Here is a 15,602-nt window from a genome sequence, read left to right as displayed (position 1 = left end):
ATCTGCATTCTTTCCAGGACCCCTGCCCTAGTCCTGATTCCCCCTCCCGCCCTCTGAACCCCTCAGTCCCAACCCAGAGCACCCTCCGACATCCCAAACTCCTCATCCCCAGCCCCACCCCAAAGCTCGTACCCGTCCCGCACCCCAATCCCAATTTTGTGAGTATTCATAGCCCGCCATACAATTTCTATTCTCCGATGTGGCCCATGGGTTAGGGTTAGATGCACACAATGGAGGCGGTTGCATTATTCTTGGTGTTAGTTTGTCTGTTTCAATTTCAGGTCCATTTCTATCCAGTGCTCATTTAAATTCAGAGTATGAATGTGTGCCACATTCCATCTCCTACCATTCAGGCTCATTATCAAGGTCTATAACATTCACAGGAGCCTCAGTTATCTCTTTACCTTTTCAGTTTCAGGGGCTTAATACATGCTGTCCTTAAGATCAGTCTATACCAACTCATTGTTAGGGTTTGAGTGATTCTTGCCCTGAAGCTCTCTGCTTTCAAACTTACTGTCATGGTCTGTATGTTTTGTGCCCTCAGGCTCTATTCTTTTAGACTGATCATCAGGACTTGCATGAATGGTGCCTCTAGGTTGTCGCCTTTCAGTTTCAATTTCAGAACTGGAGTGCCTGCTACCCTCAGATTCTCAACTTTCAGCTTCAATATTGGGGTTTAAAGGCCTACTGGCTTTAAAACACTTTCCATTTTAATATTTTCTTGTTTCACGCTTCAGATGGCTGCAGCTAGATTGCTGTCTCATTGATATTGCCTCCCTTTCTTAAGTTTTTCAATATTCACCCGGTCACTTCAGTGTTTCCTTTCATTTCAGTGTTTACGTTCCTTCTGCATTTCAGTACAATAAGGATCCTCGTAGAATATTTATTTTATGTGCGGTAGAAATGGTTTGCAAGTGCACCTTGTATTTTCAAGTAAAAGAACTGTAATGGAAAAAAGTGGGGCTTTCTCTTCTGTATGGTAATTCAAGCCCATCCTTTAGGCAGGGTATCCAGTTGGCCGTTCTACATCATGCCCACCATAACTTATCCAGTTTTCCAACTCCTTATATAAATGATACTTTCCAGTTCATATTTGAGTGCTCAGTTTTAAAAGTTAGCTGGTATACAATGGAACTCTTTTTAAAGGTGCAGTATTTAAGGCTGCCTCTGAATTGCTAAGAATTGATAGCAGTTGTGTGATTGTTTTGGGTAGATTCTGTTGCCTTTAAAATACTTGGACCCTTCCACACATCAAAGAACTCTCATATGTGGCTTTCCATGAGCCTGACTTATTTATCCTGCAGATTTCCTATATAAGTAGTTGTTGGGTTTTTTGTTGTTGTTTTTTTTTTTTTTTAAATTAACTTTCATGCATGCTTCTTTTGGTCCCCGTCTACTCAAAACTCCTAATCAGGGCCAAAATACACACTGTTGTAATGAGGTAGTGGGTGTAGGGATGCTCAGACATAACTCTATCATCCTCCCCTTCTTCCTGCATCTCAGCTTAACTGTTTGCTGAAGCACAGGTCAGAGTTCTGCTTTTCAAGGACTTTTCTGAAAGCATTACACACAGTTAAACCTCAGGGCTATTGTATGTAAAACCTTGACTGTGGCTGTTAATAACAGTTCCCTGTCATAGTCAAAGACAGAGCACCAGCCAATTTCTTAGGAAACAAACAGTTAAGCACATTTTTTTAAAAAATTGTATACTACTTAAAATCTTTTCTAACAGTGTTTGAAATAGTATGAATAACATTTAAACAAAAGCTATTACACAGTAAATCTATTGGTTTCTTATACATCCACTTTTTGTTCTTATTACATATATTTAAATGCAGAATTTCAATATATTTAAACTGTTGTATTTTAGCACACATCTACAAACACACTTCTCTCTACTCCTCTCTGAGATAAACTCTCAGCCTTTGTATGTGTCTGTAGTATGTAGTGTGTATCACTTGGACTTTTCAGAATTTGAGTGATGGTACTACCTCAGTCCTTCCAAATGCTTTAGAACACTGTCAACAGTTTGAGGGATCTCCATAGCTAGCAGCAGTCCAGCTGGTGGGTTAATAGTTATCTGTTCCTCTCAGTTGCTGGTGAAATAAACATCTGTAGCCAGTATCCAAGGTGATACAGGTGTTAGGATCCAGCCCTCACAGCAGACTCAGCTCTTGGTCCAACATGGATCAGTTGCAGAGTACACAAGGCTGTCTTTAACGTATATATTGAGAATCTTTGTCCCCTTCCATCTCTGATTGGCTCAGCTCTCAAATGGTGAATTTGTGTGCTCCTTGCCCACAATTAAACCTTCCTGTACAGCTACAAAAACAGCTACTGAACATCTAGTAACTGCCACACACTATGTCTAAGCCCTTCTTGCTGAGTTTCCCTGGCCTGCACTCTGCACCTGTACAGAGACACAGAGCATTCCACCTGAACTCCATGTCTCCTCCCCTTTTCTCTGCACCAAACAAAGTCAAATGCTGTAGTATAAAGCATGTGAGTTCCAGAGTTCCAGGTTTGTTTGTTTTTCCTCATTAGACTCCAATGCTGGGCAGGCATACATACTGCTGGTTGTCTGATTTTTCAGACTCGAGTCTGGAATGTAACTTAGTCTATTCAGATTCATTGCCATGTCTTGAATGCTTTCTTTTCAGAAGCTCTGTTGCTTTTGTAACAGGTCTAGTGCTCAAAAGACTGATTCTCTAATTCCTTGCTCCTTGTGTAGTCAACTACAACTCTGCCACGTGAGTGTGTTTAAACGCTACCGGAGGCCTTGCCTGTATTCAAGGGGTATGTCTACACTGGAGCAGAGATGTAATTGGGTAGATGTACCCATTCTAGCTCTGATTGAGCATGTCAGAAATAGAATGATAGCCGTGGTGGCTTGAGCAGCAGGAGAGGCTAGCCACCCAAGTAAAATCCTCTCTGAAATCCTAGGTACATATTTGAGCAGCTGATCCATCTCACTGTTCATGCTGCTTCAGCTACACTTCTGTTTTTTAGGGTAGATCTACACTAGTGGAGGCATATAGAGTACAGACATTACATTCCCAGCTAGCAGAGGTATGAATAGCAGAGTAGACTATGTCAGTGACTGGGATTTGGGTGTTCATACCTCCATAGGGTTGCCAATTTTCTACTCCCACAAAACCGAACACCTTTGCCCTGCCCCTCCTCCAAGGCCCCACTACTTCTGAGGCCCTGCCCCCCACTTACTCCATCCCCCCTCCCTCTGTCACGCACTCTCCCCACACTCACTCACTCGTTCACTTTCACCAGGCTGGCTCAGGGGATTGGGGTGTGGGAGGGGGTGAGGGCTCCGACAGGGGTGCGGGCTCCGGGGTGCGGGCTCCAGGGTGTGGCCATAAATGAGGAGTTCAGGTGCGGGAGGCGGCTGAGGGAGTGGGTTGGGGTGGGGTGGGGTGGGGTTGAGGGCTCTGGCTGGGGGTGTGGGGACAGGGATGAGGGATTTGGGGTACAGGAACGGGCTCCGGGCAGGAGCGGGAGGGGGCTCTGGGCTCGGGCAGGGGGGTTAGGGTTTGGGGAGGGGGCAGGGAGTCAGGAATGCAGGCTCCAAGTGGCGCTTACCTCAAGCAGTTCCCGGAAGCAGCAGCACGTCTCCCCTCTGGCTCCTATGTGGAGGAGTGGCCAGGTTGGCAGCGGTTCCCAGCCAATGGGAGCTGCGGATTTGGCACTTGGGGTGAGGACAGCACACGGACCCCTTTGGCTGCCCCTATGCCTAGGAGCCAGAGGGGGGACATGCTGCTGCTTCCGGGATCCGTGCGGAACCACAGCAGGCAGGGAGCCTGCCTTAGCCCCGCTGCGCCGTCAACTGGACTTCTAACGGTCCGGTCAGCGGTACTGACCAGAGCCACCAGAGTCCCTTTTCATCCAGGCATTCTAGTGGAAAAACTGGACACCTGGCAACCCTATGCCTCATGGTTAGAGAAGGTGTCAGGTCTAGTGGTTACAGAAGGAATCGGGAATAGGAGCCCAGAGTTGAAGTCCGAGGCCAGATGCCAGACTTAAGGGACAGAGCCAAAGTCGGGAATGGGAGCCACCCGCCTTGTCTCTCTGCACATAGTACAAGGCAGTGGAAAATCAGGCCCAGAGTGTTGAAGCTAGACTCTTGAAAAATGTCAGACAACAGCAAGCCAAGACATGCACAATATGAAATATCATCTGAATTTCATTGAGTGACACAGCAACAGAGTACAAGAACCCCCATGTGTGTCTGCAGACTGTATAATCTGCTAGAACTATTACATCTCGCAGGATCATTTGCAGTCACTTCCAGGTTAATATAATACTTTTTCCTTGAGTATCACCCATCCAAAAGAAAATGTGTTCTACACCAATTTTAGTGTCTCTTGCCGTCTAGAGCATTTCACATGTGAACTTCAAAAGGTGGGGGGGGTTTGGTTAATATATTATTTCACAAAAAGGTATTAGAAAAACAAACATATCTGGGAACTAACAGATTATTGAGGTTTATTTTGTTTTAATTCATATGTTAATTTTTTTACAGTTTCTTTTCCATGTTCTTTTCAGTTCACTTCAGTTTACTCTTTAGGCTTATATATGTTGGGTTCAGATTCTGCCACTTCATGCACACTCTATTCATTAAAGTGATTTAAAGTGTTTAAAAGTCTGCTACCTCCTGCTTTTGACCTTCTGTCAAGACTTCAAACCATGATGTACTCATATGTTGTCCTTTCTGTTCCATTAGGGTGGAATTAATAATGTTTTTTTAATTCTTTTTTTGACATCTAAGCTTTTGAATTCATACTGCTCTTAAATGCTTCATATTCACAGGCTTCACTCCTTTCCTCACCCCCATCTTAATAGAAATCCTCTTTTGCGACCGTGTTTACACATTGCTTGGTTATTGGAGCAGTTAATGTGGATTTTCTGTGAAATTCACAACAATGATCAGACATTCTGAATGTTTCTAGTGTAAAATTGTGCTAATTACATATGTGATCAGCTTGGCTCTCACATTTCTCCATTCTGTTGGGGAGACCCAGTGGTGGTACATTAGACTGCCTTAGAAAGCACTTAAAATAATTGAAGGACTCTGCTTCTTTATCTTTCAGTGTATATGTTTTTGATTCTATAGGTCAGAGCCTAAGGTAACTGCATCTCTGACCCCTTCCTGGCCTCCTTGAGGGTGCCCTGCTCAGGTCTGAGGCTCTAGCCATCACCTTTCTAGGGCAGCAACCTGCATTCCTTTCTCTCCAGACTTGGGATTCAGGCTGCAATTCCTCGTGCAACTCACTGTGATGACCATAGAAAGTCTGAGTTTAGTTTATCACCTGCCATCCTGTTCTCTCAGGGGCAATGACAGGGTTAGCCATTGACCAGCCAGCCTTCATAAAGGAAAATATTTATTTAGAACAAAAGTATTACAGAGAATATGTATCCTAACACAATAGACAGCTTGCGTGCATGCTTGCCAGGCAATACTTATCTAGCACATAGTTCGTAGGTCTCAAATTACTTCAAGCCCTTTCAACAGGGTCTGTCCCTCTTGGTCATGGTGTCATATCGATTTTTGGCCAAAGTGAGAGAGACCCCTCCTCTGTACCAAGGTGATCAGTTTACAGTTCTCAGTTCTTTGTTTGAGGGGCCTCTTAAACCTATGAAAATCAGAATATGCAATTTCTCCCTGGGGGTGATACGTCTCTAGACATTTTTACTTTTCTAGGGATTTATATTCTATCTCCACCTAGTGATTTTAGCTCCTGATAGTTCATTCAGGGTGGATGACTTACCTCCGTCACTGAATGGCTTGCCTTGTTTCAAGAAAGAAATTAATCCCTTCAAACCTAATGTGCAGCCATGTAAGAAGAGAAGGGAAACTGAATCATAACTATTTTTCCACATAAATGAATCCAAAGTTCCCCACTTCTCCTGATTTCCACTGAAGTAAATTAAATAAAAGCTCAGTTTTTATTCAAGTCAATGGACATATGTAAATTTACATCAGCTGAGGACTGATCAGGTGCTGTGATTTTATTTTGTACATTTTAAAAATGACAAATATGCATTACAAACTCAGTTACTAGGACACAAAAAAATCATGCAAAGTCTGGAAAATTCAAATGAAGGAAAAAAGACATAAGGCAGACTTAATGCTTGTGAACCTCCCATACTACAGCCATATTCATTGCTAAAGTGCATAACCCATGATAAGTGAAAATTAGATTACTGTGTGGGATGACATGACATAGGTCCAAAATTCATTCACCTGAAAGGACTCTTCTGTATCTTTGGTGTTACTAGATTTTTTACTAGTACCTGCAAGAATAACGATTTTAGTAATATTTTATCTCCATATCGTACCTTTCTTGCCAAAGGATACCATTTGATGCCATGTGACAATGCTGTGATGCAATGTGATGACTTGCACCAGAATGTTATCAATCAATGCTACAACAGTGTTGTGAGGAATAAGTTTGTCCTCCTGCATAAACTCACAAAGCTGGAAGTCAAAGCTGGGCTATTGTACCAATACACTACTCTGTGATCTATTATTATTCCAAAATATGCTTCCTTTGATACTTTTCATGACTTACGGTACTTTTATTTCTTACTATAAAGTAGATTTTTTTTTCTAAATTTTATTTATTTATTTATTTGTTTTTGAAATGCCAGTTGTGTAGATCTTTAGGTAAATCCATCCACTCAGTGATGAATTATAAGGTCTGACAGACGGTGTTACAGTTCTTGGAAGCAAATGTTTGTTAAGAGTATTGTTTAGCACCAAGACAATCTAAGAGTGCAATTTGACGTTCAGCTGGTCAACGCATTGCAAAGACAATATAATTAAGTGTTCCAGAGGGCAAAAAGAATGGCAGGTAAATTGAAATAAGAAGCTATAAAGGCAGGTTATTTTGAAGATCCTTAATCTGTAATGGGTAAAAAGGGCTTTGAGGAGACCACTAATATAGACTCTAACACAAGTATAAATGGTTGATAGAATGAAACCATATTATTATTTGTAACATTGTCTCACTTTTCAGAAATTATAGCACTGGAGGCAGGTGAGACAATATAAAGATCACATTTCCTACACAATATTAGAATACTGTTATATGAATGACTATAACCAGGTACTGTTGAATACCAAAACACTATGATTATTTAAGAAGCAATTAATTGCTGTTGTATAAGAAAACCAGGGGATTCAATAGTTTTATCTCGTTATCTTACTTTGCATATTTGTATGTATATCTATCCCCATTACTAACATTTCTCACTTTGCTTGTTGGTACAGGCAACATTAGGTTTGGAGTTGAATAACCAGGTGATAAAGTCTTGGATCCCTAATAATTCCACCTGTGAAAAGGGTGAGATCTTTTCGCAGGGACTTGTGTAATTCAATACAATTCAGCAGGAAAGGTGGGTTTTTTAAGGCTTCAGGACAGAATGGCATCTCTTTCTTATTCTTGGATCTTCAGGTCCATGCTAATTAGCTTTAATTTATAAACTGAGATAATAGGAAGAATTAAAATTGCGTATTAACTAGAGGTTAGCAACTAATGCACAATAACATATTGAGTAAACTTCATCTCCTTTTCTGTTTGTGAATTTCCCACAGACCGATTTTAGTTCCCCTATTTGTCTTTCAGAAATTTAGAGTACAGAATGAAGCTGCCAGTCCTTTGAGAAAGGCATACTAGTGAGAGCATGTTACAGTAACGATCAGCACACTGTAAGGGCTACCAAATGACTTTTGGGTGAAATTCAAAGTGCTGCTTTTTATAGCTGGTTGGAGAAATTCTGACAGAATTCCATTAGACTATCTGATTTTGTTGAATTCTAAATAAGTCACTAAATTGGGCTGATTTTGCCAAATGTCATTTTGTAAGAAAACAATTTTTAAAAAATTGTCAAAATGGCCTGTTTTAACTTTTTTTTTTAAATAAGTTGCTGTGTTAACCCCCGAGGCTGAGGGTCAGAAGGCATACTCACACAGTTTAATGGGACCAAATCGGGGTGGAGGGGTGAATAATCTCCATCCAAGAATATTAAAGGAACTGACACACGAAATTACAAGCCCAAAAGCAAGGATTTTTAAATTAATCTGTAAACTCGGAGGTTGTACCCTATGACTGGAGAATGGCTAATACAGTCCCTATTTTTTTAAGAAAGGGAAAAAAAGTTATCCAGAAAACTACAGGCCTGTTAGTTTGACTCAATTGTCTGCAAGGTCTTGGAACAAATTTTGAAAGAAAGAGTAGTTAAGGACATGGAGGTGAATGGGATAAAATACAACATGGTTTTACAAAAGGTAGATGATGCCAGACCACTGATCTCCTTCTTTGAGATAACAAATTTTTTTAGACAAAGGAAATGCAATAATTCTAATCTACCTTGATTTCAGTAAATCATTTGATAGAATTTCACATGGGAAATTCTTAGTTATATTGGAGAAGATGGGGATTAATATGAAAATTGAAAGGTGGATAAGGAACTGGTTAAAGGGAGATTACAACGGGTCATACTGAAAAGTGGGTGGAAAGGGGCAAACCAATCCAGAGACTGGCACAATGGAGTCCATTTATATTATATTTTACAGATGTACCTGTGATGATAAAACCATAAATACTTATTTAAAAAGTCACAAACTAAATGCTGGTTCAATTATTATTTATATTAAGGTTGTTGCTATGAGATTTCATTCTGTAAAGTCCTAATTTCCACTTTTAATGAATTTTAAGAACTGCATCCAATCATGCATTCCTTCATACTGCTCTTGCGGACTGTGTTAACTCTCACATTCTCTAACTTTGGGTTGCTTCATTTCAGGTGATGATATTATAAAAGCCAGGTTGATAAGCTTTTTGGAACCTCTCTGGCCTACTTTGTTTCAAAGTTACATGGAGTTCCTCGCTTAACACTTGTGTTTTATCTAACACGTATAAGAACAGAGACTATCCATCAAGTTTTATAGCTTTGTATTTTTACACAGGCCCATAGCTGGTATGCTAATTACAAGCTTGCTGTATAAACATTTTATATTGCCATGCTTTTATACTGTATTATGAAAGAAATGTATTTAATGTCCTTGTTATTTATGTTAAATGGTTAAGTTCTTTATGTGCAATGTTTGATTTTTGGCATATTGTACTTTGTACCCAGCAGAGAAGGAGATAGACATAGACAGAGCGGGAGCTGATAGAAACACAGCTGTCTGTTGTGCTCGCTTTATTGTTCTGGCTGCAAAAGTGAGGGTTTCCACTGGGGAAGAGGGAGTGCTCAAACATTTAAAGAGCCACCCTACTTAAAAAAATACTTTCTAAACACATTTTTTATATATATATATATATATATTATTGTTTACATGGCTAACATGAAACACTATATAAACCTAATGAAAAGATGTGGGTGGACTACTGCAGAATCTTAAATTTGCATGTGATTATTTTGTCCCTGAATAGCAACTCACTAACTCAACCATTTATAAGTTCAGGCACACAACTGATTTTCATGCTCTCTTGGGATAATGTGGTGATGATGGTGTGATAGTGACCTGAACAGCAGGAACAGTAAGGAAACAATTGGATCCGATAGGGAATCAACTGGATCTGGTATCAAAGTTTCTCCCAATTACTTGTTGAAATTAGGAATTGTAGCAGAAGGAGGTTCGATTGGAGGAACAGAAAGTCCTACTACTCTGGTACTAGTCGAGGCTGCACCTGGTCAATATGTTTCCATGAAATGCCATCAGATAGTTTTTGCCCCAAGTGAAACAGGTCCCATGCATTTTACAAGTTCTCCAGGTACATATTTCACTCAACAACTATAGTTGCCAGTCCACACACAATCTACTTTACATGAAAAGAACAATGATGAGTCTCATGATGTTGATCCATTTGCACAGCTTGGGATTTGGCTAGACATGAGGTAATATCAGGATGTAGGCGGTCCCAAGAGGTATGCAAAAATATCTTCATTCTGAAAACTTCTGGCTATTTCAAATCAGCATCAACTGCAACCAAAACCATATAACCTTGTAAATGGTCCATCAAAGTCCATGTGAATACCTGTCCAAGGAGCCTGAGGCCACAATCAAGGATGTAGTCAAACTGGGCAAGGATCATGATGAATTCGCTGCCAAGTAGTACAGTATTTCAGCTTCCTTTCAATGTCTTTGATCCTTGGTCACCATATGTGACTTCAGGCTATGGCCTTCTGTACAATGACAAAATGACATTCGTGAAGAGCTTCCAAAACCTGAGATTGAAGTGATTTTTGGATTGATTGCACACATTCCCTCATAAGTTACAACCATGATTAACAGATAATTTACGTTGCTATGACACAAATTGGGCAAACGGGGGATTCTTTTGATCCATGTAGTACCATTCCCTTCACAAGAGAAAGCACATCATGTTTAGTGATTTCTTTGTTGATATCTGTGCTAAAAATACACATCAAATTGAGATAAAACACTTTGTCCAAAGTTTCTTTTGGTTGTTAGGAGTTTGGGCCTGGCAGACACAACAGCCCATCAGCACTGCCTTGCTGAGTCTCTTTACGGACTTGAATAGTATAGGAATGAGTTGAAAGTATGAATGCCCATTATTACATACAAGCAGCAGCTGATGACAGAAATCCATGTTTCATTCCAAAAGTTGAAAGTAACAGGCAATGGTCCATCAGCAAAATAACATGTCTACCATGCAGATAGGTATGGAACTACTGAATTCTGAAGATAATGTTGAGAATTTCTTGCTCTATTTGTGTACAGTTCTTCTCAGGAGTAGTGAGTATTTGTGATGCAAAGGCAATTGATTTATCCATGCCATTAGGAAAGATGGGGGAGGGGAAATGCACCAACTCCATATGGTGAAGCATGACAAGCCAATTGTAATGGTAGTGAGACATTGCAGTGTGTAATAAATTTGGTCAACAGTTTCTTTTTTCTTAAATGCACACTCACACTGTTTAGTCCACTTCCATTTTTTTTAATTTGCTTGTAAGAGTTTATGTAAAGGTGCTAATTCTGTTGCCAAATTAGGGAAAGATTTACTGTAGTAGTTATGCAGTCCTAAGAATGAATGTAATTGTGACACGTTCTCTGGCCATGATCCTGCAAGAATTGCTTTGATTTTCTCTGGTGATTTCCTTTAACCCCGGCACCAATTAAAGGTTTGAAAAACTCAAACTTGTCTCGACGTACTCTCAGTCCGCGGTCTTCCAAATGTTACAAAACAGCATACAAATTTTAATGATGATTCTCTTGATCCTTTCCTGTTCAAGGATGTCATCCAAATAGCATTGAAGTCCATTCAGTCCTTTCAGGATCTCATCCTTGGTTTCCTGAAACAGGGCAGGTGTTGAAGTGATATCAAAAGGCAACCTGTTGTTGCAAAATAGGCCTTTTTGCATGTTGATTGTGATATATTTGTGAGATGCCAGATCATTCTCCATTTGTAGGTATGCACTAGGCAAAACCAATTTACTGAAATGCTGCTCTCCACTAACCGTACCAAACTGATCTTCCATATGAGGTAGTGGATCCTGGTCTGCACATTGCACTAGATTCAGCATCACTTTGAAATCTCCACAAATTCAGACTGAGCCATCTTTCCTGATCACTGGGTATGATGGGTGTAGCCCACTCACTCTGTGAAACCAGTGACAAATTCCAATATTCACTAAATGGTCCAAATCAGTTCCCACCAGAGGCTTCAGAGCATAAGGCACAACTCTGGGCTTGTAATATTTTGGCTGGCTGTCAGATTTAACAGCGAGATTCACTGACACATTGCTCATCACTCCAAGGACTTTTTGAAAAACTTTGGAGTGTCTGTTCTGTATTTTTTGAAGATTTCAAGGTGCTTTCCAGTTCATCTTGAGCTTCTCAAGCCAATATCTGCCAAATGATGGTGGATACTTTCCTTCAATCTCATACAAGTGCAAAGCAACTGTTTCTCCATCCAGTTGAACTTTCACCTGCTTTTGAGATGAACATTTCTCCAGTTTAAGTTTTCAAAGCCATGGATGTTTCTCTCAAAGGAACTTGTGACAAAGTCTGGTGACAGGTAGATGCAGAAATCAATGAGGTGCCAGCTTTGGTATCAAATTCCATTCTCTTAGGGACTCTTTTGATCAAGCTTTTAGGGTCTCCAGTTTCTGATAACATGCTAAGTCTTGGTCACTGTCATTGGAGCTCTTGAGTGTGGGTTTTTTTTTTTCTTCATCTTATGAATTCCCAACTTCTATCCTTTTTTAGGTTCAGTCTTCATAGGTGTCTTCTCAGATGGATGTTACCATGGTTGCTGATTGTTGAACTGAGTGACTGACAATGGTTATATGTCCTTTCTTCTGGCACTTTTTCCTGCAAATGACCTGACATGCCAAGCAGTTCTTCTCAAGGTGAACTTTTCCTCCTTTCTTGTAGTATTATTTGCTCTTCTTCTGGCAGAGGCAGCAGTGGACACTCGTGGGATAGAAATCCTCTGTCTCCAAATATTATATTTGGACCCAGAAGAGAAGGTAATATTCACAGAGGGAGCTGATAGAAACACAGCCGTCTGCTTGCTTTATTTCTCTAGCTGCAAAACTGAATCTAACAGGAAAGCGAGGCTTTGCATTTAGGAGGTGGGGTGCTCAAACATTTAAAGGGATAAGACATCCCAGGAACAGGCCTGAAACTGGTGTAAATTGGCATAGCTCCATTGATGTAAATGGAGCAATGCCATTTACATCAACTGAGCATCTGGTTCTTAGTCTCTAATGATGCTAAATTGTATCAAAGAAAAAGAAATCATTTTTGTGGGTGGGGGGGAAAGTGTGTCGTCATAAGGTGCCTATGGAGAGCCAGCACCAAGCAATGACTAACATGACAGGCCCTGGCACATTTAATTTCTTAAAAATGCATGAGTTTGATTAGGAATTGCCAGTTCAGAAAATAAGAAAAAGGAGGAGGAAAAGAAATTAACTGATAACTGTGCCCTGAGCATTTCCTCTCTACCAGGGCATCGGAGGGACAGGGAGAGAATCAGTGGGATTATAGCCAGAGACTCCTGATTTTTAATCCCTGTGCTATCACGGATTCATTGTTGACCTTGGGTGAACCACTCAGCTCTGTGTGGTTCAGTATTATTACTTCATGCTGCCCTATGAACTTGAAACAGTCTCCACATAAAAATATCCCTAGTACCATTTCTTTACTTCTTCGAGTTGCAAAAACTCACTTCTCCTGGAATGCACTGTATGTCTATAGAACAATTGCCTGTCTATTTATGCTGTTTTTCATTCTCTGCTGCTATACCAGCTCATGCCCACAAACTGGAAGAGGGGTTTTGCTACATGTTAGTCACGTCCTACTATAAAGTGCCAGGTATGCTGATTGCTCATAAAATTAATAAGAGTTAGAGCTGTTTAGGAAACGTGTTTCCTATCCCTTGACAATTTTTAAGTTTTCAAAAAATTGTCCTGTCTTAAATCAGAACAGAAATTTAAAATTTTGAAAATATTTGCAAACCAGAATCTGAATTTGGGAGGGGATTGGGGACTGAAGTTTTTTGTTTTGATAATTTCAGAATGTTTTGATTTTGACCCTTTTTATTTTTTGTACATTTGTTTACCTTAAATTAACTTACATTTTGAAACTGTCTTTTCAAATTGAAAACCTAAACCTTTTCATTTGGAAAATGTTGAACTAGGATGTTTCAACAATTTTAAAGCATTCTTTTCCCCTGTTTTGGAATAAGAAATTTGACAAAACTGACCTTTTCCTGCAAACAGTTTTTTTGGTTTCAAAAAAATGTTTCATCAATAAATTCTGACCAGCATTAATAATTGTAATAATATAAATGCACATATTAAGAAACACAGATTTTGCATCTATATTCATACTTCATAGATTTTAAGGTTTAGTAGACCATTATGGTCTAGTTTGACTTCTTGCATAACACAAGGCATTAAATTTCATCCAGTAATTTCTGCATCAAGTCCTTAACTTCTGGTTGAGCTAGAACATTTCTTTACATATTAAGATGACAAATGTTTGGGTTTTTTTGTATTCAAACTTTTTCAGAATGAAAAAGGCATTCATATTCTGCTACACAACAGAAAGTGTGATAAGCAATTTACCATACAGAAATATGATTCTTGAGCAGTGTAACATTTTGAAATGTGAGGACCCAAAATAATATCTGCTTTGAGTAGATATCCACTCAAGTATAGGAGGATATTTAGAGTTAGTTTCTGACAGTTCAGATATATGAATAATTCATTACTTGAACAGCATCTCCAGTAACACATCAATAAACTGAAAAAGGTTTGTTTTAAGTTTCCCTTAAATATTCTTGGAAATCATTTCTTGTTTTTCACAACTGAAAATGTCTGATTTGTTTTCAGTTACAAAAATAAAAGTTCTGATACAAAAAATTACAGGTATATGATTTGTATCTTGATGTAGAAGTCTTGGAGAAATATGTTTGTAGTATAAGTGTATATTTTACATTTTCAAACAAGCACATTAATGCAAATTCTTTGAAGACTGGAGAAATCCTATATTTAATAATAAACAAATCTCCTAGGATTCAGACTTCAGTAACTTGATCAGCATCTTTTTAAAGCCTATTAGCTTTAATGGAAAGGAAAATATGTGCTGAGTAAGCATCTGAAATGAAAAAGATAAAAATGTTAATTCAATATGCAGAATAAGTAAAAATTAAGATTAGAAGCAAGAGTTTGATCTACTTTGGTCCCTTCAGAAAAAGAATACTAGTAACAGCTTTCATTCAACCCAAACGAGTTTCTTAATATTTTATATACATATAGACCTAATTCCTCTTCCTGTGTCAATCACAACTTCTTAAGGAAATTTCCCCTGCAGGCAGTGGAGCAGCAATGGACCCATGTCCTGGCTGCTCCTGCATTCCTAAGATTTTGGTAAATCTTGATAATTCTGTGAAAAGTCAGTTAGGCCTTGGCTACACTTACCCGCTAGTTCGACGGCTGGAAATCGAACTTCTGGGTTCGACTTATCGCGTCTAGTCTGGACGCGATAAGTCGAACCCGGAAGTGCTCGCCGTCGACTGCGGTACTCCAGCTCGGCGAGAGGAGTACCGCGGAGTCGACGGGGGAGCCTGCCTGCCGAGTGTGGACCAAGGTAAGTTCGAACTAATTCGAACTAAGGTACTTCGAACTTCAGCTACGTTATTCACGTAGCTGAAGTTGCGTACCTTAGTTCGAATTAGGGGGGTAGTGTAGACCAAGCCTTAGAGTTGCCAGTTTTGGATGGATGTATTCCTGAAGGTTTTATCATATGACCTAATCTTTAAAAATTAATATTTAAATTCCTGGAGAGTCCAGGACAATCCTGGAGGGTTGGCAACCGTAGAGTCAATGGCTTATGGCTCTTTAGAGACTTGTCCTCGATCCTTCCCACCAAGCTTCACGTTGTTGTTCTGCTCAAGGAGGCGTTGTTTCATTAGCAATGGGGGATGTGACAACAGGCAGAGTTGTAGGAAAGAGATCATTATTGAGCATGTAGAAAGGCCACTGTTACATGCTGAGCAGCCAGTGTTTGTCTAGTAGAAGCCTGATCCAGATTGCTTTCATGAGTCCCT

The 15,602-nt window shown here is 39.8% G+C and overlaps 1 protein-coding gene across 6 annotated transcripts in view; it reads left to right on the top strand.

Annotated features, from left to right (window-relative positions):
- CNTN5 (contactin 5) overlaps positions 1-15,602 on the top strand; it is a 1,008,853-nt gene that overhangs the window by 42,756 nt on the left and 950,495 nt on the right. For 2 of the 6 annotated variants that reach the window (XM_065581551.1, XM_065581553.1), the window contains exon 2: positions 12,254-12,396. The exons of the other annotated variants lie outside the window; for them this stretch is intronic. The gene's annotated coding sequence lies outside the window, so the exon portion shown is untranslated. The remainder of the gene's footprint in view (positions 1-12,253; positions 12,397-15,602) is intronic. 6 annotated transcript variants of the gene reach the window in all.

This window comes from Chrysemys picta, chromosome 1, assembly GCF_011386835.1.
Source record: "Chrysemys picta bellii isolate R12L10 chromosome 1, ASM1138683v2, whole genome shotgun sequence".
NCBI lineage: Eukaryota > Metazoa > Chordata > Testudines > Emydidae > Chrysemys > Chrysemys picta.
The sequence above is the reverse complement of the archived record's forward strand: the minus strand, read 5'-3'. Positions and strand labels throughout refer to the sequence as shown.